Raw genomic sequence first — 23290 nt, 5'->3', positions numbered from 1 at the left:
AGACGTACTGCTGTTCACACCTTCGTAACGAACAAAGTTACAAGAAAGGCAGTCTTGCTAGTTAATGTGCCCTGGCAGTTAAAGAACACTTACATGATGATTTTTTATTTTGCTGCATCGCCTCAGACCGCTCGGCTAATCCCTCGCGGCCGGCACCACTTCATCGATTGTCGTTTTGTTTCCGGATCGAAGTCATGAGCCAAAGTTTCGTTGCCTGTGAGGATGTTCGACGAAAAACTGCCACAATCAACCTCGTAACGCGCAAACAGTACCGCGCAGATGGTCCTCCTTTGCTCTCTAGAGTTTTCTGTCAGGCGGCGAGATTCCAGTCGACACACACCTTTGAACACCCCAACTGGTGGACGACTGTGTCAGCAGTAGCAACATCAGAGACGTCCCAGTGTGTAGCGAATTGACTGTAAACCGTCGATCACCTCGAATGAGAGCGACGGCTCGTTCGAACTTTGCAGGAGTCACATCTGTGTGCTGTCGGCCGGCACGAGGCAGATCGGACAGGTTCCTGCGACCTTGTTGCAATGAAGACAGACATCTCGCTCATTTTTAAGACTCCACGTGCTTTTGTCCACTATAATATCTTCGTAGACATTGTACAAGCGCCTACGAACACCTCCGCTGCTGTGGTTTTCCGCCACTAGAAAACCAGCGACAGCTCTCTGCTAGGAACGAATCACCGTTACGAAACTTTGTGTTCTGCCTTAAGCCATCGGCACACGGACCGTGCATCCGAACGTTGAGCGTTGAGCGTGCCGATTTTCTGACGTCATAGCGTGGAATAGCACGTTCGGGAGTCTTTCCGAACGTGCAGAGCAATATCTGGCATGTCAGATATTCTGAGCGTGCGTCTGAGCGTTAACCAATGAGATGGCACAACGCCATCTACGTCACATGCACGCCGTCACCCTTCAGTACAGAGTTGTGAGGCGCCATATTGGCATTCATTTCAAGCCTGTATGTATATTTGCCGTTTCTGAGCACCAGCAAATTGAGAATCACTGGAAAACCCGTTGTTAGTTGCGTGATTTGTTCCAATAAAATAATGAGAAACATCATATTCGTGACAAAAGAATTATTGTAACTTGCGTATTATGAGAAAAGGCTATTTGAAGACAGCGACACACTCAAGATCGAGCCAAAACGTAGCATCCTTGGAACAATTTGTTATAATTAAATTTCAATTAGTAACATAATTATGTACGATTAACGTTTATAGCACGGGTAATATAATAAGATTACATGTAAGGACTGTGTGGTAGGATTAGCGTAATGAGTAGCGTCTTTGAACTTTAATGAGTTCTTGTTGGGGCGGTGGTTCGCGTCATAACACTCAAATTTTTTTCGTAACATTCGCGTTTTTATTAGGTTCTGATACTCTATTATTAGTTTAATATAAGTAAATGCTATGATTTGATGTTATGTAAATATAAATTCACCTTTTTTGAGGGGTGATTTGGTTCGATGGCTTAATCTACAAGACAGCTTTGTTCCTTTTTCTTTTACGCTTCGTAATTCACATGTCGCAAAGATTCTGCTACTGGGTAGTGATCAAGTAAGGCTGACCTTCGGGTTCTACTAAAATGTGGGAATGATGAAATAATGTTTATCTAATGCGGAGAAGTATTCCAAATTTGTACCGCACTGTTTGTAATGGAACTTTTATAAGCCTGTGTCCTTATTGATTGGACTTGGTAATTTCCTTTTCGTGGACGATGGAGGAAATGTGCGTTTTAATAGAGCTAACGTGGGAATTTTACGCGCGTCCGTTGAGTAAACAGTGTGATTTACGAACTAGAAACATCCCTCAACTGCCGCTGGAGCGCGTTGCGATCGCGTATACCACGTTGGGGCCCACGTACCGTATGCACAAGTCGCATCGTTCCTGAGCGTTCAGCAGCACGTTGAACTTGGCACGCTCAACGTTAACGTTCGACAGCACGGTCCGTGTGCCGACGGCTTTACAGCAGGGCTTTTCATGGGGGAAGCCTCGTCAGAGAGGTCCAGCGCATGAGCGTCTAGGAAAGTGATTCCAGTGGTGGTTTCCGGTTGCCTTCCATTGATGATGATGAAATGATAACGAGGACAACACAACATCCAGTCCCTGAGCGGAGAAAATCTCCGACCTAGCCGGGAATCGACCCCAGGCACCATAGCGTGACAGACCGCCGCGCTGACCACTCAGCTATCGGGGCGGACTCTCCGTTACAGACGCCACTTTGAAGGCTACGTATAGCATCGCCACCAATCGTAACTTTATGAACCTATACGGCTGAAGTGGGAATATTCAACTATGTCCCATAAAAAATGCCACATTTTTCAACCGAAATTGGCGAACAAAAAATGTGTTGCCACTGGCATATTGTACATACTTAGAACTGGCAACACTTTAACGCTGAAAGGTTGGGTTAAAAACAGGTCTTTAACGGACAAGAACTTTTCTAAGCTTCCCCAAGATGGGGAACACGTTCCAACTGGCGTCTGTGTTCGACATAGACAACGCCATCTCCCCTCTGTTTAACCTCCTCGCTCTGTACCACCAGGACGAGAACTCTGGTCTGTGAGCGAAGAACTGTAACGTGCCTGCAGGTTTCTGTCACTAAACCGATCACCATGTTGTAGTCAGTCAAAACATTTTTATCGATTGTACCTGATTATGGATTATTTACTTATTTCTGGTTGTAAATATTATGTCATTGAATATAATACTGTCTACGTATGATTCAGTGGACCGTGGAACCCTGTTTAAAATCATGGAAGAATTTGGGATCGACCGAAAGACACGAAAAATCACAGAACAGACACTTACAGGAACAACGGCCAAAGTGAAATTCATGGGCGAAGTATCAGAATCCTTCGAAATCAAATCTGGAGTCCGACAGGGGGACGAATTATCCCCAATCCTTTTCAATATTGTTCTAGAAAAGATAATCAGAGAATGGGAACCTCACGTAAAGGGTATCCAAATTGGTATCAAGAAAGAGAACCGAATTAAAGTCAAGTGCCTTGCTTTCGCTGACGATATTGCAATTATCACCAATAACAGAACAGAAGCGATTCACGCAGTGGAAAAACTACATGAAATTTCACAAAAAACCGGACTACAGATATCTTATGAAAAAACCCAATATATGGAAAGGCAGCCAGAAAATAAATCCCCTTTAATAATAAATCCCCTTTAATAACAAAATATGGTAAAATTGCACAAGTCTGCCATTTTAAATACCTCGGTGAAACTATACAGTCCTCAGGATTAAACCGAATTGCCAATGAACAAAGAATCACCAAGCTCCAGAAAGCCTACAAGCTAACATGGACGCATTACAACAAGAAGTGCATTTCGACAGACGCAAAATTAAGGCACTATACAACAGTGATTCTTCCAGAAGCAATCTATGCAGCTGAAACAATGGTGATTGATGGTCATTCTAAAATTAAGGAAACAGAAAAGAAAAATTCTCAGGAAGATTTACGGTCCAATCAACAAAAATGGCATTTGGATGAAGAGACCACAAAACGAGCTCTATAGAAAGATCAACATAGTAACAGATGAAATCAGAAAGCGCCGAGCCAAATCTTATACACACATCTACAGGATGGAAGACTCTAGAACAGCAAAGAAATTATTCAATATTATAACAAGGAGTAAATGTGGCACGGAATGGCTGAAAGAAGTCCAGAGGGATCTACGAGGTGTGGCTAGAAAAAAACCGGACTAGTACTGGTGAAACAATAAAACGAATGCAATAAGGCTGAAAGTAGCGTGGCCTGTCACGTGACTCTCGCTCCGCCTACTGCTCGAGTTTCATCTGCCTCCTGCACTCAGTCTGCCCGTGGCGTCTGTTTTAAGTAGTTGACGTTTTGTCTGTGCGTCGGAAAATGTTGAGTGTACAGAAAGAACAGCGTGTTAACATCAAATTTTGTTTCAAACTAGGAAAATCTGCAAGTGAAACGTTTGTAATGTTACAACAAGTGTACGGCGATGATTGTTTATCGCGAACACAAGTGTTTGAGTGGTTTAAACGATTTAAAGATGGCCGCGAAGACACCAGTGATGACACTCAAACTGGCAGACCATTGTCAGCAAAAACTGATGCAAACATTGAAAAAATCGGTAAACTTGTTCGACAAGATCGCCGTTTAACAATCAGAGCAGTGTCTGAGTTAACAGGAGTTGACAAGGAAAGTGTTAGGCACATTCTTCATGAAAGTTTCAACATGAACAAAGTGTGTTCAAAAATGGTTCCAAAGTGTCTCACAATTGAACAGAAGGAACGCCGAAGAATGATTTGTTCTGACATCCTGGAAAACATTGAAAGTGATCCCACCTTCTTACAAAATGTTATTACTTGCGATGAATCGTGGTTTTTTACTTACGATCCCGAAACTAAACGCCAATCGATGCATTGGAAAACTCCTGGTTCTCCACGACAAAAAAAAAAAAGCACGAATGTCAAAATCGAAATTCAAGGCAATGATGATTGTTTTTTTTGACATCAAAGGGATTGTGCACATTGATTAGGTACCAGAGGGACAAACAGTGAATCAGCATTACTACATTAGCGTCCTGGCTACCCTACGTGAGCGAGTACGGAGAAAACGGAACGATTTGTGGAGAAAAGAGTCATGGATCCTTCACCAAGACAATGCCCCAGCTCACAGTGCGTTGTCAGTGAAGACGTTTTTGGCAAAACACAACATTCCCATCTTAGATCATCCACCCTACTCACCTGATTTGGCCCCTGTGACTTTTTTCTTTTCCCTAAAGTCAAGTCAGCTTTGAAAGGAACTAGATTTGAGACTGTTGAAGCAGTAAAAGAAAAAGCGACGGAAGTAATGTATGGACTTACCGAAAATGATCTGCAGCATTGCTATGAACAGTGGAAAATTCGTATGGAGCGGTGTAGAGACCGAGGAGGAGAGTACATTGAAGGAGATAACATGAAATTGTAAATAATTGTAAATAAATGTTTTTCCAGCATCAGTCCGGTTTTTTTCTAGCCGCACCTCGTACAGCAGATCAACATAAAAAAATCTCGAAGATCGCACCGAGTACCGGCATAAAATCACAAGTGTGAAGTTTGGGGAAAGAACATCGCGTCAGCCCGGTAAAAAATGGACAGAGGAACGGAAGAAGGAGCATTCTGAGTGGATGAGAAGGTTTTGGGAAGCAAAGAAGAAAAACATCCGAAGATGAAATTATGAATTCAAGTTCAATCGCTCTCCTAAAGGGGAACAATCGTTATAATAATAATACTGTCTGATGCAGGGAATTGACAGTTCAATACGGAAATGCAACACTTCATTAGAAGAGACAACAGCAGAATAATTCCTTCCCCCGCGCTAGCTACGAATTTTACGGTAAGTCTAGTGGTTTTATTCCCGCAAACGGTAACAGCAACGTTAATGCTACATAAATATTTCGTACGCTTTGTATCTTTACAATGTATATTCTGCAGGGCATCTTGCCAGATTAGACCACATATAGTACCCACAACTGCAGAGGATCATCTTGAAAGCTCAATACTTAATGTCCTGTTAAGAGAAAAACAAACTATGGTGTGGAATGCATCATCTGATAAGATGAGATGTGATGCTTTTCGTGTACATTGGAGCATTTCACACATATTTTTCCGTGGCAAACTTAAAACTACCATTTTTTGACTTCCGCGACTTCTCTTGCCGGAATATATTACATCAAGTACGTAAAAATGTGTTTCGCTTTAAAGTGAAATATAGGTGCCTTCGCACATTTTAACATAACTTTTCCCTTAACGAGTACTTGCTCAATTATTTCGTAATTTGCATTATCAATAGTGACACATCTAAGCTAACAATGTCTGTTGGTTGGTTGCCTGATTTAGGGGAAGGGACCAAACAGCGAGGTCATCGGATTAGCGAAGGGTGGGGAAGGAAATTTGTAGTCAGGTCTTATGGGACCAAACCCTAAGCCTACACACTACTTAATCTAACTTAAACTAATTTACGCTATGGACAACACACATGCCCATGCCCTGAGGGAGGACTCGAAACTCCGACGGGGGGAGCCGCACGGGCCTTGACAAGGCGCCTTAGAACCGGAACGAAATTGGCCGTGCCCTTTCAAAGAAACCATCCCGGCATTTGGCTGAAGCGATTTAGGGAAATCACGGAACACCTAAATCAGGATGGTCGGACGCGGGTTTGAACCGTCGTCCTCCCGAATGCGAGTCCAGCGTGCTAGCCACTGCGCCGCCTCAGTCGGTAACAATGTAGGCTTTGTTCAGTCGGTGTCTGCATTGATTGTTTTCACAAATTATATGTAATTGAAGTTTTGACTACTATAGCAACACATTTACCGATTACTATTGAATTTCATTGCATTGTTTTGCACGATAACGGAATGTATGAATGCAGCGTAAGTCTGTCGATGTTCGTTTCATACCAGAGTTATGATCTGAAACAGCAGAAGGGTCAACGTTCATTTCCAGTGGTTCTGTAACTTCATTTTTTTGTACTCCAGAAATCTGAAACGTCTGAAGTTAAAGCTTCATGGGACGCAGTAGCAAAAAGTGTTTCGTGTCGCATTTTCATGACACTTCGTTCCCACCATTTTTTAACTGAGGAAGAAACGAAGTGTGAGGTTCTTTGCCCATCACGTGAAAAGAGCTGCAGTTCGACGTGCAGGTTGAATGGACATCAATAAGAGACGCTTTCAGTGAATGATGTTTTGTCATAAATTATGGTCCACAGGGGAGCAATACCGTAATAATAATGGCGTGTGACGAGGGCCTCCCGTCGGGTAGACCGCTCGCCTGGTGCAAGTCTTTCGATTTGACGCCACTTCGGCGACTTGCGCGTCGATGGGGATAAAATGATGATGATTAGGACAACACAACAACCAGTCCCTGAGTGGAGAAAATCTCCGACCCAGCCGGGAATCAAACCCGGGCCCTTAGGATTGACAGCCTGTCGCGCTGACCACTCAGCTACCGTTGTCTATGAGAACTAACTATAGTGACTGCCGGATTCCGCGTTTTATCAAAGTTGAAACTATCATCATGCACTGGAAATAGTTAGTCTTTGTAGGCAACGGCGCTGCTTCCATGTCTGTCAGAATTTTTGACACGTCATCTTTCACAGAGCGTGTCACTGCAGTGTACATCTCTGCTGCTCGTGTGGTGTTTCTTCCCACATGATTTGCCGTGTACGCACGAGCACTTGCTTCCCCTTCCACATATTAAGAGGAGGGAGACCTTCACTGTCAGTCTTTACGCCTCGCTTCGAATATGGCTGAGCGGTTTACAGCCAAAATATTAGCAGAAGAAGAAGTTTGGATAAGGCTGAATTCATGTAATGTTCTGGATCAAGTAATACGTCGTGAGAACATGAAGATTCACAAGAAGACAAGTCGTTAGCGTAGTAGGCGGACCCGGATACCATCTAGTCTGCGAACACGCGTTCTGTTATAGTGTCACACGAAACCATGACGAAAAGAGTGATTTGTGTGTTTCTGTCTTACTGGGGAGAACATAAGAGTACCCGTTACCTATTGCTGGCCGGGGTGGCCGAGCGGTTCTAGGCTCTCCAGTCCGGAACCGCGCGACCGCTTCGGTCGCAGGTTCGAATTCTGCCTCGGGCATGGATGTATGTGATGTCCTTAGGTTAGTTAGGTTTAAGTAGTTCTAAGTCTAGGGGACTGATGACCTCAGAAGTTAAGTCCCACAGTGCTCAGAGCCATTTGAACCATTGCCTATTACATTCGTAGGTGGAACCCATGAGGAAAGGCTATCCATACCATTACTAGCGCGAATTTCTCTAATTTTTGTATCGTGACCACAAACGGAAATGTTTGTTGGAGAAACTAATACGACTCTTGCCTCAATTTGGAATTAGGTCCTTGGAATTTTGTAACTAAGGCTCCTCGCGATACATGTCGATATTTTTCCTTCACACACACAGTTACCTAAGAAAGTCATGACAAATTATGCAGCTCTCCCTTGAATCTTATCTATATTATACTATATTACAATTTGATACGGATCTTGGGTACTAAATGAACCACTTCAACTGTATTATTCGTTTATACACTCCTGGAAATTGAAATAAGAACACCGCGAATTCATTGTCCCAGGAAGGGGAAACTTTATTGACACATTCCTGGGGTCAGATACATCACATGATCACACTGACAGAACCACAGGCACATAGACACAGGCAACAGAGCATGCACAATGTCGGCACTAGTACAGTGTATATCCACCTTTCGCAGCAATGCAGGCTGCTATTCTCCCATGGAGACGATCGTAGAGATGCTGGATGTAGTCCTGTGGAACGGCTTGCCATGCCATTTCCACCTGGCGCCTCAGTTGGACCAGCATTCGTGCTGGACGTGCAGACCGCGTGAGACGACGCTTCATCCAGTCCCAAACATGCTCAATGGGGGACAGATCCGGAGATCTTGCTGGCCAGGGTAGTTGACTTACACCTTCTAGAGCACGTTGGGTGGCACGGGATACATGCGGACGTGCATTGTCCTGTTGGAACAGCAAGTTCCCTTGCCGGTCTAGGAATGGTAGAACGATGGGTTCGATGACGGTTTGGATGTACCGTGCACTATTCAGTGTCCCCTCGACGATCACCAGTGGTGTACGGCCAGTGTAGGAGATCGCTCCCCACACCATGATGCCGGGTGTTGGCCCTGTGTGCCTCGGTCGTATGCAGTCCTGATTGTGGCGCTCACCTGCACGGCACCAAACACGCATACGACCATCATTGGCACCAAGGCAGAAGCGACTCTCATCGCTGAAGACGACACGTCTCCATTCGTCCCTCCATTCATGCCTGTCGCGACACCACTGGAGGCGGGCTGCACGATGTTGGGGCGTGAGCGGAAGACGGCCTAACGGTGTGCGGGACCGTAGCCCAGCTTCATGGAGACGGTTGCGAATGGTCCTCGCCGATACCCCAGGAGCAACAGTGTCCCTAATCTGCTGGGAAGTGGCGGTGCGGTCCCCTACGGCACTGCGTAGGATCCTACGGTCTTGGCGTGCATCCGTGCGTCGCTGCGGTCCGGTCCCAGGTCGACGGGCACGTGCACCTTCCGCCGACCACTGGCGACAACATCGATGCACTGTGGAGACCTCACACCCCACGTGTTGAGCAATTCGGCGGTACGTCCACCCGACCTCCCGCATGCCCACTATACGCCCTCGCTCAAAGTCCGTCAACTGCACATACGGTTCACGTCCACGCTGTCGCGGCATGCTACCAGTGTTAAAGACTGCGATGGAGCTCCGTATGCCATGGCAAACTGGCTGACAATGACGGCGGCGGTGCACAAATGCTGCGCAGCTAGCGCCATTCGACGGCCAACACCGCGGTTCCTGGTGTGTCCGCTGTGCCGTGCGTGTGATCATTGCTTGTACAGCCCTCTCGCAGTGTCCGGAGCAAGTATGGTGGGTCTGACACACCGGTGTCAATGTGTTCTTTTTTCCATTTCCAGGAGTGTATTTAGAACCCTGTCGGTCTCATGGCACTAAGAGCCAGATCTTCAGGTGAATATGTAACTAAAACATTATAGCTGAATAGCTCTGAACTTTGTACCCACATTCGTTATCCATCAGAATAAAACACCGCAAAAACGCGGTATGTTATGGAATGAAACAGCCGGAATCGAATCACGTATGGTGAATGGATCCGCTTGTCCTGTCTATACGCAATCGCCAACAGGGGCCGCGGCCGCGTGCTGTGTTTTGTTCTGACGGACAACGAATGTTGGCTACGAAGTTTCGAGCTTTTTAGCTCTACTGTTTTACTTATATGCTCAGTTGAAGATGTGGCTTTCTGTGCCACGAAACCGGTAGTGATCTAAAACTAAAGGAGTAAATACAGCTGCAGCCATTTGTTAACACACAAGATGATTACTCAAACCTGTGGTTGCCCTACCTACAAGATTGTCTGCAAAATTTGGTAATGACACTCAAGGGTTGGCCGGAACGAGGGCCCTGTAAACTACTATGGTACGTCCTTGAACAGGATTTGAGGAGAGAAAGTGGATTACCGAATAAAGAATATATAGTGCTATTTAACCCTAAGATAGTAAGGAGGGCAAAATGTTGCATTGCTACTAAACCATCGTACAGTTAACTATTCCACAGTTTATTCAAAGGAAGTCTTAATTTATAGGTTACGCATTAGTTAATTACAATTATTAAATATTCAACGGTATGTTGCACATCAAATTAAGTTAAAATGTCCTGTTTCATACCCTACTGCAGTCGTAACCTAGGAGCGTTTAGTAACCTAGGATTAAAGAGACGCACTGCTGTTCACATCTTCGTAACGAATAAAATTACGAGAAAGGCAGTCCTGCTAGTTAATGTCTCTTGCAACACTTACATGATGATTTTTTATTTTGCTTCTGGTCAAAAAATTATTTGGGGCGATCAAAATAAATGGAAGAGCCTGTAGAGTAACTGATCCAACGGTTACGAGAAAGGCAGTCCTGCTAGTTAATGTCTCTTGCAACACTTACATGATGATTTTTTATTTTGCTTCTGGACAAAAAATTATTTGGGGCGATGAAAATAAATGTAAGACCCTGTAGAGCGACTGATCCAACGATTGTTTTATCCATTGGATGTTCGTGGGAAGGAGAAGAAAACAAATGGTGCGATGGGCAACATCATATATGCTGCAATTGGAGCCGTTTGGTTGGGGGCCAGCTCTCTCTAGTGACGCCCGACCAGCGAGTATCTGCTGCCCCCTAGACAGTTGCCCAGCTGTCCCTGCGAGCACGGGGCCGCATCGAGACTGTTCCGCCGTCCTCTGCGCCGCCGCCGTCCACCTCTCGGGCACGCTCCAGTGCGCACTGGCGAGGGCCATCCGTCAGCCGGTGCCCAATTACTGGCGCCGCCCGAGGAACGCCAATTACCTCTACCTGTAGCGACCGGGGCGCTGCGTCCATCTGTCACGGAGGCCATCGGAGAGCGGGGTCCACGAGCGATAGATAGCCTGGTGCCGATATCGCCGTTGGTCGCCGGCAGACGTCAGTCGAGGAAGATGTCACTCTCTTGCTGCAGCCGTCGACAGCCTCCACTGAGAGCATTGCACTTCGTGTTCGTATGGGGAACGGAGGCTGAACAAAACGATATGAACACACACCTAGTACGATGTATCACCGCCTTTGGAATCCAAAGCAACCTGAATCCTCGTGTGTATCTGGGAGTAGGCGTTCGGAGTTGTTCCAAGTGGAACGGTAACATAAAACTAATCCTACCAAAGGCAGAACCCGGACTATTCAAGCAAAGAACCCTCAGCAAGCGTAGACAACCAAGAAAGGAGGTAGCTTACAAAATTCTTTCTCTACTGCTCGTCAGTCTGGGATCCATACAAAGCAGGACTCGTGGGGAAGTAGAGAAGACACAAAGACGAGCGGTGCGTTTCGTCACGGGTTTGTTTCGCAAGCGCAAAAGCATTACGGAGCTATTCATCCAACTCCAGCTGCCGATGCTACATGACAGACGTTTTGCATCACGTTATGATTTACTGTTAAATTCTAGACAGCTTAATTTCCTAGAAAAGTCAACCATAATATTCATTCCTACTACTATATCTCGTGAGAAGCCCATGAGAGTAAAGTTTGAGACAGTCTCACTGAAAAATTCTTCTCGCGCACTCTTCGCAGCTGGAGCAGGAAAAATGGAGGGAGGAGGGATATGTGAGAGAGGTACCCGCACTACCCACACTATCTTCTGACATAGGCTTACAAAGTAAGGCAGCTTGCGAACTATTATGCAGATGTAGATGTTTCAAAATCCATATGTCATCAGTGATACAGTGTACAATTTCTCGGGGAAAAAAAAAGGAAAGTTACAAATCCATAACAGATATTGGAGGTTGAGAACATATTTCTACACGCTTGTCACAACACAGATCACAGTACCTGGATAACATTCAAACTCGGTAATTATTTAGACCATAGAAGTGGATTTCTTGTGGTCGCTTGTTCACCAAACCAGTACTGAGCATTTTCATGAATGGTGACTTTATAGTTCACATACTATTCGTTACTGCGTAAATGCCTATTCCACTGAGAACTCTATTAGTCGAGTGGGGACATTATGGTCGCCGACTTCCTGACATGAAGGATGGAAGGAAGCAAAATTAGGGTTGTCGAAGAGATTGCTAGAGGCGGCAACGCACAGCCGGCGGGCGAATGAATGGTGAAAGAAACTGACGCCGTTCTTCTATTACAATATCATCCCTGCATTTGGCTTGACCGGTTCAGGAAACCACGGAAAACACAAATTTTGACCTGTGGATGGGGTAATCGAATCCTAGTTCTCCCGAAAACAAGTCCATGGTTTTAACCACTGTGTCATCTGGTTTGGTCTCTTGGTGCTATTCGAGAGAATTAAGCTTAAAAAAAAGAAGAAAAAAAACACGTACATGGAAACAACAATAAAACACTCATTAAGTTCATATACAGTCAACAAACACTCTTAAGATATAATACTGACACATCTAGATGGAAAGATAGTAGTGAGCGCGAATAACCAAAAACGTTTCCAATTAGGAAGGACAGAGTGATCTTCGCACTTTCTAATCCACAAATAACTACAATTTTAACCTTTAATCACCTAGACCATCTATGTCGACATTGTCAGCTACATTTCGCTTCAGCTGCGTTCCATTTCAGAGTGATCTTTAAAGCATTAGCTACAATCCATTTCAAGTTGAACGCAGGAAGAATTCTCGGCAAACAGTCTGACGTGCCTGTTATTGAAAATACTCTGAGGAGAAAAATGTCATGGAATACCTGCTAACAGCGTGTCGGACCTCCTTTTGCCAAGAATACTGCAGAAACTCCACATGGCATGGACTCAACAAGTGACTGGAAGTCATCTGCAGAAATAGTGGACCACGCTGCAACTTTAGTCGTCCATAATTCCGAAAGCGTTGCTGGTGGGGGATTTTGTGCACGAACTGACCTCTCCATTATGTCCCATCAGTGTTCGAAGGAACTGATATCGGGCGATGTGGGTGCCCAAATCATTCGCTCGAATGGTTCAGAACGTTCTTCAAACGAATCGCGAACAATTGTGACCCAACATTGTCATCGACAAAAAATTCCATCGTTGTTTGGGAACATAAAGTCCATGAATGGCTGTGAATGGTCTCCAAGTAGACGAATATGACCGTTTCCAGTCAATAATCTGCTCAGTTGGACGAGAGGACCCAGTCCATTCTAATTAAACACAGCCCACACCATTATGGAGCCACCACTAGTTTTCACAGTGTCTTGTTGACAACCTGTGTCCGTGGCTTCGTGGTGTTGGCGCCACACTCGAACACTGCCATACTTTTATGAACTGAAATCGGCACTTCCCTGACCCGCCCACGGTTTTCCAGTCGCCTAGGGTCCAATCGATGTGGTCACGAGTCCAGGAGAGGCGTGCTGTTAGCCAAGGCATTCGCGTACGTCATCTGCTGCCGTAGCCCATTAACGCCAAATTTCACCGCACTGTCCTAACGGATACGTTTTTCACACGTCTCACGGATTTCTGCGGTTATTTCGCGTAGTGTAGCTTATCTGTTAACGCTGACAAGGCTGCGCAAACGCCGCTGCTCCCGGTCGTTAAGTGAAGGCCGTCGGCCACTGTGTCGACCGTGGTGAGAGGTAATGCCTGAATTCGGTATTCTCGGCACACTCTTAGCACTGTTTAAGGTGTCAGGCAAATCCAACACCTTCCATGAAAACCCTGACATGATAGCAAATCTGGCAGTATGTCACATAGCTCCGAATAAATCCTGGCATTAAATTAACCAAATTAATACGATCAACGAGTGAGCAAATGGAATACCACAGACTAACACAAGAACGCATAAATGCATGTCATACCTTCCCACCGTGAAACAGACGCAGTTCCAAGGGGAGAAACGAGAACAGAAGCCGAGAGCAGAGTCATGTAAGCTAGAAGGCCCTACGAGGAAGGACACCCACATCGCCGACCAACCCACAAGAGCAGCCCCCAGCCCATGTTAAAAGATAGAGCCCTCCAGAAGAACAGTATAGATCTTACGATAACAATAAAAGGGCCACACCAGCTGCAAGTTTTAGCGTGAGACTATACGTTGCAAACATTAAAAACATTGCCCCACCACGAAAAGTATAACGTTTCTCATTGAATAGACAGAATTTTTGTAGGCAGAGCTTAATGGTGGGGGTGGTGGTTAGTGTTTAACGTCCCGTCGACAACGAGGTCATTAGGGACGGAGCGCAAGCTCGGGTTAGGGAAGGATGGGGAAGGAAATTGGCCGTGCCCTTTTAAAGCAACCATCCCGGCAATTGCCTGAAACGATTTAGGGAAATCACGGAAAACCTAAATCAGGATGGCTGGAGACGGGATTGAACCGTCGTCCTCCCGAATGAGAGTCCAGTGTGCTAACCACTGCGCCACCTCTCTCGGTGTAGGCGGAGCTTAAGGTTAACATTGAGACCATGACTGGTCAGTTGAAAACACAGCCAGATATCTTTTTCTTAAACCCACTTCAGTAAATTGCAGTAAGGAGAAGTTAGAGTGAGTTGCTTCCGAGACGGCGAGGTGTGTGGAGCTGCGCCCCCTGACGCTGCCTTACCACCGACAAGGTAATGAACGCACGCGATGCCGCATAAGAGTGCATAGGGCTTCACTCATCTGTGACATCCCCTTTTTGCGTAATACTAGTGTTGATCGTCAATTAAAGCTCATGGTATTCACATTTGCTAATTGAAGTTAAGATCTGAAATGCGATGATTTTTCTGTTATATATTTATTGAGAAGCCACATCAGCCACTGTAATTTACGACAAGTTAAATAAGTAATTAAAGATAATTGAGGGTCACTATAGACCATTTTGATAGTTTTCTCTTTTATGAAACTTACTTAAAACTAGATTATAGATGTGATATGGCATAGGTCATCCTTCGATCCATTGTAGAACTTGGAAACCCGTTCAGGGAATATTCGTTCACATTTTTGTTGAACGCAGTTGGTTTTTATCATCCTGTATTAAAATATTTCCTTTTATCAAAAGTGCAATTTATAAACAATGTTTTGTGAGTAGAATAAAAATTCTAATGGTAAATTTAACTGCTTTTTCGACGTTATTTTACCAGCTAACTAAAAATACGAAAGCCTTGAACCCCTTCCACTAAATTTAGTTAGTATTAAGATTCTTTTACAGGGAGTGCAGTGGAGCTGACGCTGTAATCATTAAGTATTTGATTATATCATCGCTAGTCTCACTGAACTCTTCTGAACTCTACATGTCATGTGTGGTCTGGCGTCTCCTTACCAGCAACAGGTCCCAGGTTCAAACTAGTCAATTCCCTAAAAAACACGCTCAGAGCGTCGTTGCCCGAAAGTGGTAGGGAGACACGACTTAGAACAAACAGACACCACGCAGAATGTTTGCACTGTGGATCTCGGAATATTGAATTCTCTAACAACTTCCGAAAGAAGATGCCCCATGCGTCTAGCTCCACCTACCATTCCGCGTTGAAAGTCTGTTAGCTGCCGTCGCGCGGCCATAGTCACATCGGAAACCTTTACACACCAATCATCACTATCGTCGTCGTCGTCGTCGTCGTCGTCGTCGTCGTCGTCGTCGTTATTAGTGTCGCTATTGTTGTGATCTTCAGTCCAGAGATTGGTTTGATGCAGCTCTCCATGCTACTCTATCCTGTGCAAGCCTCTTCATCTCCGTGTAACTACTGCAACCTGTATCCTTCTGAATCTGCTTACTGTATTCAATTCTTGGTCTTCGTTGACGATTTTTATCCCCACACTTCCTTCTAACACTAAACTGGTGATCCCCTGATGTATCAGAATGTGCTCTGTGAACCGACCCCTTCTTCTGGTTGGGTTGTGCTACAAATTTCTTTTCTCTCGCGTCCTATTCAGCACTGCTCATTAGTTGTGCGTTCTAACCATCTATTCTTCGGCATTCTTCTGTAGCATCACATTTTAAAATTTGTGATTCTCTTCTTGTTTAAACTGTACATAGTCCATATTTCATTTGCATACATGGCTACATATCATACTGTTTCAGAAAAGACTTCCTGACACATTTGATGTTAACAAATTTCTCTTTTTCAGAAACGCTTTTCTTGCTATTGACAGTGCACATTTTACATCCTTTCTGCTTCGGCCAACATCAGTTATTTTGCTGCCCACGTAGCAAAACTCGTTTACTACTTTAAGTGTCTCGTTTCCTAATCTAATTTCACCAGTATCACCTAACTGTAAATAGCCTTTCGCTCCTTGTATTTTACCCCTGCTACCCTCAGAATTGCAAAGAGAATATTCCAGTCAACATTTGTCAAAAGTCTTCTCTAAGTCTACAAATGCTATAAACGTAGGTTTGCCTTTCCTTAATCTTCTACTAGAAGTTGTAAGGTCAGTATTGCCTCGCGTGTTCCTATATTTCTCCGGAATCCAAACTGATCTTCCCCGAGATCGGATTCTGCCAGTTTTTCCAGTCTTCTGCAAAGAATTTATGTTAGTATTTTGCAACCACAGCTTATTAAACTAATAGTTCGGTAATATTCACACCAGTCAGCACCTGCTGTATTTAGAATTGGGATTATTATATTCTTTTTGAAGTCTGAAAGTATTTCGCCTGTTTCAAACATCTTGCTCACCATATGGAAGAGTTTTGTCATAGATGGCTCTCCCAAGGTTATCAGTAGTTCTAACGCCTTGTTTCGACTTAGCTCTTTCAGTGCTCTGTCAAATTCTTCACGCAAAATCATATCTACCATTTCATTTTCATCTACGTCCCCTTCTATTTCCATTGTATTGCCCTCAAGTACATCGCCCTTGTATAGACTCTCTATGTACTCTTTCGACCTTTCTGCTTTCCCTTCTTTGCTTAGAACTGGTTTTCCATCAAATCTCTTGACATTCATACAAGTGGTTCTCATTTCTACAAAGGTCTCTTTAATTTCCCTGTAAGCAATATCTACCTTAACCTAGTGATATATGCTTCAAACTCCTTACATTTATCTTCTAGCCATTCCTGCTTAGCCATTTTTCATTACCTGTCAATCTCATTTGCAGACGTTTGTATTCCCTTTCTGTTGCTTCATTTACTGCATGTTTATATTTTCTCCTTTCACCAATTAAATTCAATATCTCTTCTGTTACCAATGTTTTTCTATAGCTCTCGTCCTTTTATCTATTTGATCCTCTACTGCCTTCTCTGCTTCATATCTCAAAGCTTCCCCTTCTTCTTGTTCTACTGTATTTTTCCCCCTGTTCCTGCCAACCGTTTCCTAATGCTCCCTCCGAAACTCTCAACAACCTCTGGTTCTTTCAGTTGATTCAGGTACCATCTCCTTAATTTCCTACCTTTTTGCAATTTCTTCAGTTTTAATCTACAGTTCATAAACAATAAATTGTGGTCAGAGTCCACATCTGCCCCCGGAACCGTCACGTGAATCACTTGAGTACAAATGGCAGCTCCGCCAATGCGGTGCCCTTTTGTGCCCTCTGTACAAGATACTGCCGCCATCTGTACATGTGCGTGTCACTGTCCCACGACTTTTGTCACCTCAGTGTAATAGAAGAATTATAATTTCACGTAGCTCTAATAACGCTGTTTGTGAGACACTGCAGTATCGCTAATTAATATTTGCATTTATCGCTCTTATTAACTGATTTTATTTTGTAAATGTATGTGCTTCGAGAGCTGAAGGATAAGAAGTACGGAAAAAGATGTAAAAAATCGTCAAAGATAAAATTATTCCTCTCCGTCCGAACAGGCCTTGGTAGGTCCATACAGTACCGACCTGCCGCCGTGTCATCCTCTCAACCCAAGGGAGTCAATGGATGCGGATACGGAGGGGCGCCGGTCGGAGTGCCCGTGCGGTTCTAGGCGCTACAGTCTGGAGCCGAGCGACCGCTACGGTCGCAGGTTCGAATCCTGCCTGGGGCATGGATGTGTGTGATGTCCTTAGTTAGGTTTAATTAGTTCTAAGTTCTAGGCGACTGATGACCTCAGAAGTTAAGTCGCATAGTGTTCAGATCCATTTGAACCATTTGATACGGAGGGCATGTGGTCAGCACACCGCTCTCCCGGCCGTTGCCAGTTTTCGTGACCAGAGCCGCTACATATCAGTCAAGTAGCTCCTCAGTTTGCCTCACAAGCGCTGAGTGCACCCCGCTTGCTAACAGCGCTCGGCAGACCGGATGGTCACCCATCCAAGTGCTAGCCGAGCCCGACAGCGCTTAACTTAGGTGATCTGACGGGAACCGGTGTTACCGCTGCGTCAAGGCCGTTGGCGTAGATAAAATTGAATGTTTCTAAATAGCACACAACGACGTAGAAGACCTGGATATAGGGATGATTAGAACCTGTACAAAGTTTTAAATATTTAGTAGTTTTCCCACCACTCAATGGCTGGAGTATAGACGACGTGAAGTCAATCACCAGTCAGGGCAGAACTAGAATACATCAACTAAATTGAACGCTGTGGAGTAGATCTGTAACCAGGAACGCCAAACGTACTGCCTGCAAGACGGGTGTTGAGATCCTTCTGACTCACGAGTTAGCGGACGGTAAACCAAAATTTACTGTCACTGCTAACTGACTTCCCGAGAAGTTGTGTCGTCTCCAGAATGGAGTATATTTGAAATGATAGTGTGATATAAAAGTAGGGAGTCGAGTGGTCATATCTGGAGACAATTTATAGGGAATATCTACTTCCGGACGAACAATTCGGAAGTATGAATGAAAAATCGATTGCATGGTGGTGGTGACATCTTTAACTCTTCTTGTTCTGTCGTCCTAAGTTAAGTGCAATATTACGTTGAAAATATCAAGCTAGGTCCGTCAGTGTGCAACTGAACAGAACAAGTTTCCATAGTGACATACGCTTTTCAGCTTTATTTTTTGAAAGATGTCAGTGGCCTGAGATACATACCTGAGTTCAAATTTCTAGGTGTTCAGATAGATAATAAACTGCCGTGGAAAGCCCACGTTCAGATCTTGTTCGAAGACTTAATGCTGCCATTTGTTCGACACGAAAATAAGTCTATTTTGCTTATTTTCATTCGCTTATGTCGTATGGTATTACGTTTTGGGGTACGTCTTCCCATTCTAGAAGGATATTTTTGGCTCAGAAACGGGCGGTTCGGGCAGTAAGTGGTGTAAGTTCACGAACCTCATGTCGACCCCTGTCCACGAGTCTGGGTATTTTAACACTGGCGTCTCAATATATATATATATATATATATATATTGCAGATGACTTGGCAATTATAACTGACAGTGAAGAAACAGCAGTAAAACAAATTGAGACACTTAAAGAATGTGCTGAGAAGGTTGGCCTGCAAATCTCCTTTGAGAAGACAGAATTCATCTGCTCAAAATTAGATATTTCGAAACTAAAAACAAAGTATGGTGAAATAACTAGAGTCAAGCACTTTAAGTATCTCGGTGAAGTTATTGAACCAACAGGACTTGAGAAAATAGCACAAAAAAACCGATTACAGAAAATCAAGAAAGCATTCGGACTTATTCAAAATATATATAACAAGAAATGTCTATCAAAAGGCACTAAAATCAGACACTACAACACAGTCATCAAACCAACAGTCACATATGCAAGTGAAACACTCTCCCTGAATAGAAAATTAGATTTACACGAAATTAAGAAAGTAGAGAGAAAAATTATTAGAAAAATCCTAGGACCACGATACACACAAGATGGATACAGGCTGCAGACTACCGAGACAACCGAAAAAATATCAAACATCGAGGCAGATATCAGGAAGAGGCGGATGAAGTTTTATGGACATATAGACAGATTACCTGGAAACAGGTTAACTAAACGTCTATTGGACTATATGACATCACTTAAGGCAACAATACCCTGGGTAACTGAAGTTAAGAAGGATTTGAAAAAGGCAAAAATTGACATAACAAACACATCAGACCGGGATACATTCAGAAGAAAAATCGACAAGTGGAAGTTTACTCCAGAGACGGAATCTAAACCTTTCCGACCAAAGTGGACCGAAGAAAGGAAGAAGGCCTTTGGGGAGGCAATGAAGAAATACTGGGAAAATAAGAAGAACATTAAGAAATGTTAATCACCTGCTTATCGTTCTCCCATGGGGACATTCGCTAATAATAATAATAATAATATATATATATATATATATATATATATATATATATATTCGTTACTGTCATTTCTTGTTAACAATACAGCTTATTCCCAAGAATAAGCAGCTTTCACTCAGTTAATACTCGGCAGAAATCAAACCTGCATTTGGATCGGACTTCCTTAACTCTTGGGTAGAAAGGGTGTACAGTATACTGCTGCATCCATTTTCAATAAGCTACCACCAGAATTCAAAGATCTTAGCAGTATTCCACGCGCTTTCAACCCGAAACTGAAGAGTTTCCTCATGGGTCACTCCTCCTATTGTGTCGAGGAGTTCCTTGAAAAATTAAGCTGATTCTTGTGTTGGATTGCTGATTGCGTTTACTTAAACTTGTGGCTTGACTTTTTTCGGGTTCATAAACATTTTATTTTTATCTGTTATTACTTGTATGTTGTAATTTCAGCCCGCATCTCGTGGTCGTGCGGTAGCGTTCTCGCTTCCCACGCTCGGGTTCCCGGGTTCGATTCCCGGCGGGGTCAGGGAATTTCTCTGCCTCGTGATGGCTGGGTGTTGTGTGCTGTCCTTAGGTTAGTTAGGTTTAAGTAGTTCTACGTTCTAGGGGACTCATGACCTCAGATGTTAAGTCCCATAGTGCTCCGAGCCATTTGAAACGATCGGTCGTTTTCGGTAGTCGGCGGAGTACCTCGATGTCGGTGCCACTGTGGCTGCACAGTTACAGTGAACAATTTGCAGGAGTAGCGGCTGCAACAAGAAAAATAAGCGTTACTGCCAGCAAAGCGTCCCAATAAATGCCAGGTGTAACAACGGAGCACTGGCAGTAAACACGCTGGGAACACTTAATGACCACCGAGAACGTGAAGTAAGAGCGCGAACTGTTCAAACGAATGCGGGAGACGCGGGCTCCGTTAGCCGGGCTTTGACTACTCTGCGCGTCCTTGGCCGTGTTTACGTCGGGGCCGTATTGTTCTCGCGGGACGGCGTCTCGCAACCGCTACGCGAAGTCGTCCCCGCCCAACTCACGTTACTCTACATAGCGACTAGCACCCCAAATAATTTTGAGTCCAGAAGCAAAATAAAAAAAGAGTAACATGCAAATGCTGTTTATGTTATTAGTAAAAATTTCACCGTGGGCTGTCCGTGACTGTAACTTCCATGTTGAAGATAACTGATTAATAATATTCCGTCGTCATTCACAAATTTTTAATTTCTAATTGCTGTCCAACGCGTTGGACTAACAACTCCATTTTCAAGGCCTGTATCGATACACTGGGCGTTACATCTGCTTCATCTTTTCGCCTAATAGTGACAGAGCGACATACTTGTTAGATTTGACGAGATAATCTGTACCTCGGCGTAATTAATGAGGTAAAGCAAGAGAAATGACAAAGTCTAGTAACGTATCACTTACCACTTTGCTGACAATTTCAATAATACACAAAAAAAATTGTGATGTTACTATCGCAAAAAGTATAAACAGTTAATTGTAGCAATAGGCGTAGGAAACCGCAGAGATTATTAAATCACTATGAATGTAAATAAGCGTGTCGGATTTCGTGTTGAATATGTAAACATGTCAAATCTAAAAATGTCAGCTGTCAGTCCTCTAAATAATTTTTTAATCTCTTAATTTATTTCGTCAATTATGTAAATGGAAATAATAGTAAATCTAATACTCCATCACATCACTGTAACAGTTAATATGCACCCATTTTAGCCAAGTAGTACCGTAATAAACATGTTAAATAGGTCCAATATGTAAGTGCAAATCTGGCAGTTTTTCACCAGTGCTGAAGACGAAAGCCACGCCGTCCAACGAAGGTAATATGTTACTAGACTTCATTTCTATCTTTTCTCTTGCTTTATCTCCTTAATTCCGCCTGAGGTACAGTTTATCTCGTCAAATCTGACAACAGTGTCACTGTTCGTTGAAAAACTTAAGCACATGTCACACCCGGAATATACATACAGTCCTTAAACACTGACGTGCCAAAGAAACTGGTACAGGCGGGCGCATTCAAATACAGAGGTATGTAAACAGGCAGAATACGGCGCTGCGGTCGGCAACGCCTATGTAAGACAACACGAGTCTGGCGCCGTTGTTAGATCTGTTACTGTTGCTATAATGGCAGGTTATCAAGATTTAAGTGAGTTTGAACGTGGTGTTATAGTCGGCGCACGAGCGATGGGACACATCATCTCCCAGGTAGCTATGAAGTAGGGGGGGGGGGGGGTTCACGTATGATTATTTCAGGAGTGTACAATGAATATCACCAATCCGGTAAAACATCAAATCTCCTGATCGCTGCTGCCGGAAAAAGATCCAAAAAGAGAGGGACCAACGACGACTGACTTGTTCAGCGTGACAGAAGTGCGACCCTCCCGCAAATTGCTGCAGATTTCAATGCTGGGCCATCAACAAGTGTCACCGTGCGAACCATTCAATGAAACAACATCGACATGGGCTTTCGGAGCCGAAGCTCCACTCGTGTACCCTTGATGACTGCACGACACAAAAAATGGTTCAAATGGCTCTGAGCACTATGGGAGTTAACATCTGAGGTCATCAGTCCCCTAGAACTTAGAACTACTTAAATCTAACTAACCTAAGAACATCAGATACATATATGTCATAGGCAAGATTCGAACCTGCGACCGTAGCGGTCGCGCGGTTGCAGACTGAAGCGCCTAGAACCGCTCGGCCACACCGGGCGGCTGCACGACACAAAGCTTTACGCCTCGTCTGAGCCCGTCGACACCGACACTGGAAACGTGTTGCCTGGTCGGACGAGTCTCGCTTCAAACTGTATCGAGCGGGTGGATGTGTACGGGTGTGACGACAACCTCATGACTCCATGGACCCTGCTGTGAGCAGGGGACTCTTCAAGCTGGTGAAGGCTCTGTAATGGTGTGAGGCGTCTGCCTTTGGTGTGATATGGGACTCCTGATACGACTGTGACAGGTGACACGTGCCTAAGCATCCTGATCACCTGCATCCATTCATATCCATGGTGCATCCCGACGGACTTGGGCAATTCCAGCACGACAATGCGACACACCACACGTCCAGAACTACTACAGAGTGGCCCCAGAAGCACTCTTCTGATTTTAAACACTTCC

General features: G+C 44.3%; 1 protein-coding gene and 1 pseudogene across 1 annotated transcript in view; both read right to left on the bottom strand.

Moving 5' to 3' along the window:
* The window catches only part of LOC126213481 (uncharacterized), a 550281-nt gene that overhangs the window by 163829 nt on the left and 363162 nt on the right, over positions 1-23290 (bottom strand). The gene's annotated exons all lie outside the window — the stretch shown is intronic.
* Positions 18207-18324, bottom strand: LOC126209285 (5S ribosomal RNA; annotated as a pseudogene).

Source organism: Schistocerca nitens, chromosome 1 (genome assembly GCF_023898315.1).
Source record: "Schistocerca nitens isolate TAMUIC-IGC-003100 chromosome 1, iqSchNite1.1, whole genome shotgun sequence".
Taxonomy (NCBI): domain Eukaryota; kingdom Metazoa; phylum Arthropoda; class Insecta; order Orthoptera; family Acrididae; genus Schistocerca; species Schistocerca nitens.
This window is presented reverse-complemented; position numbering and strand designations above follow the sequence as displayed.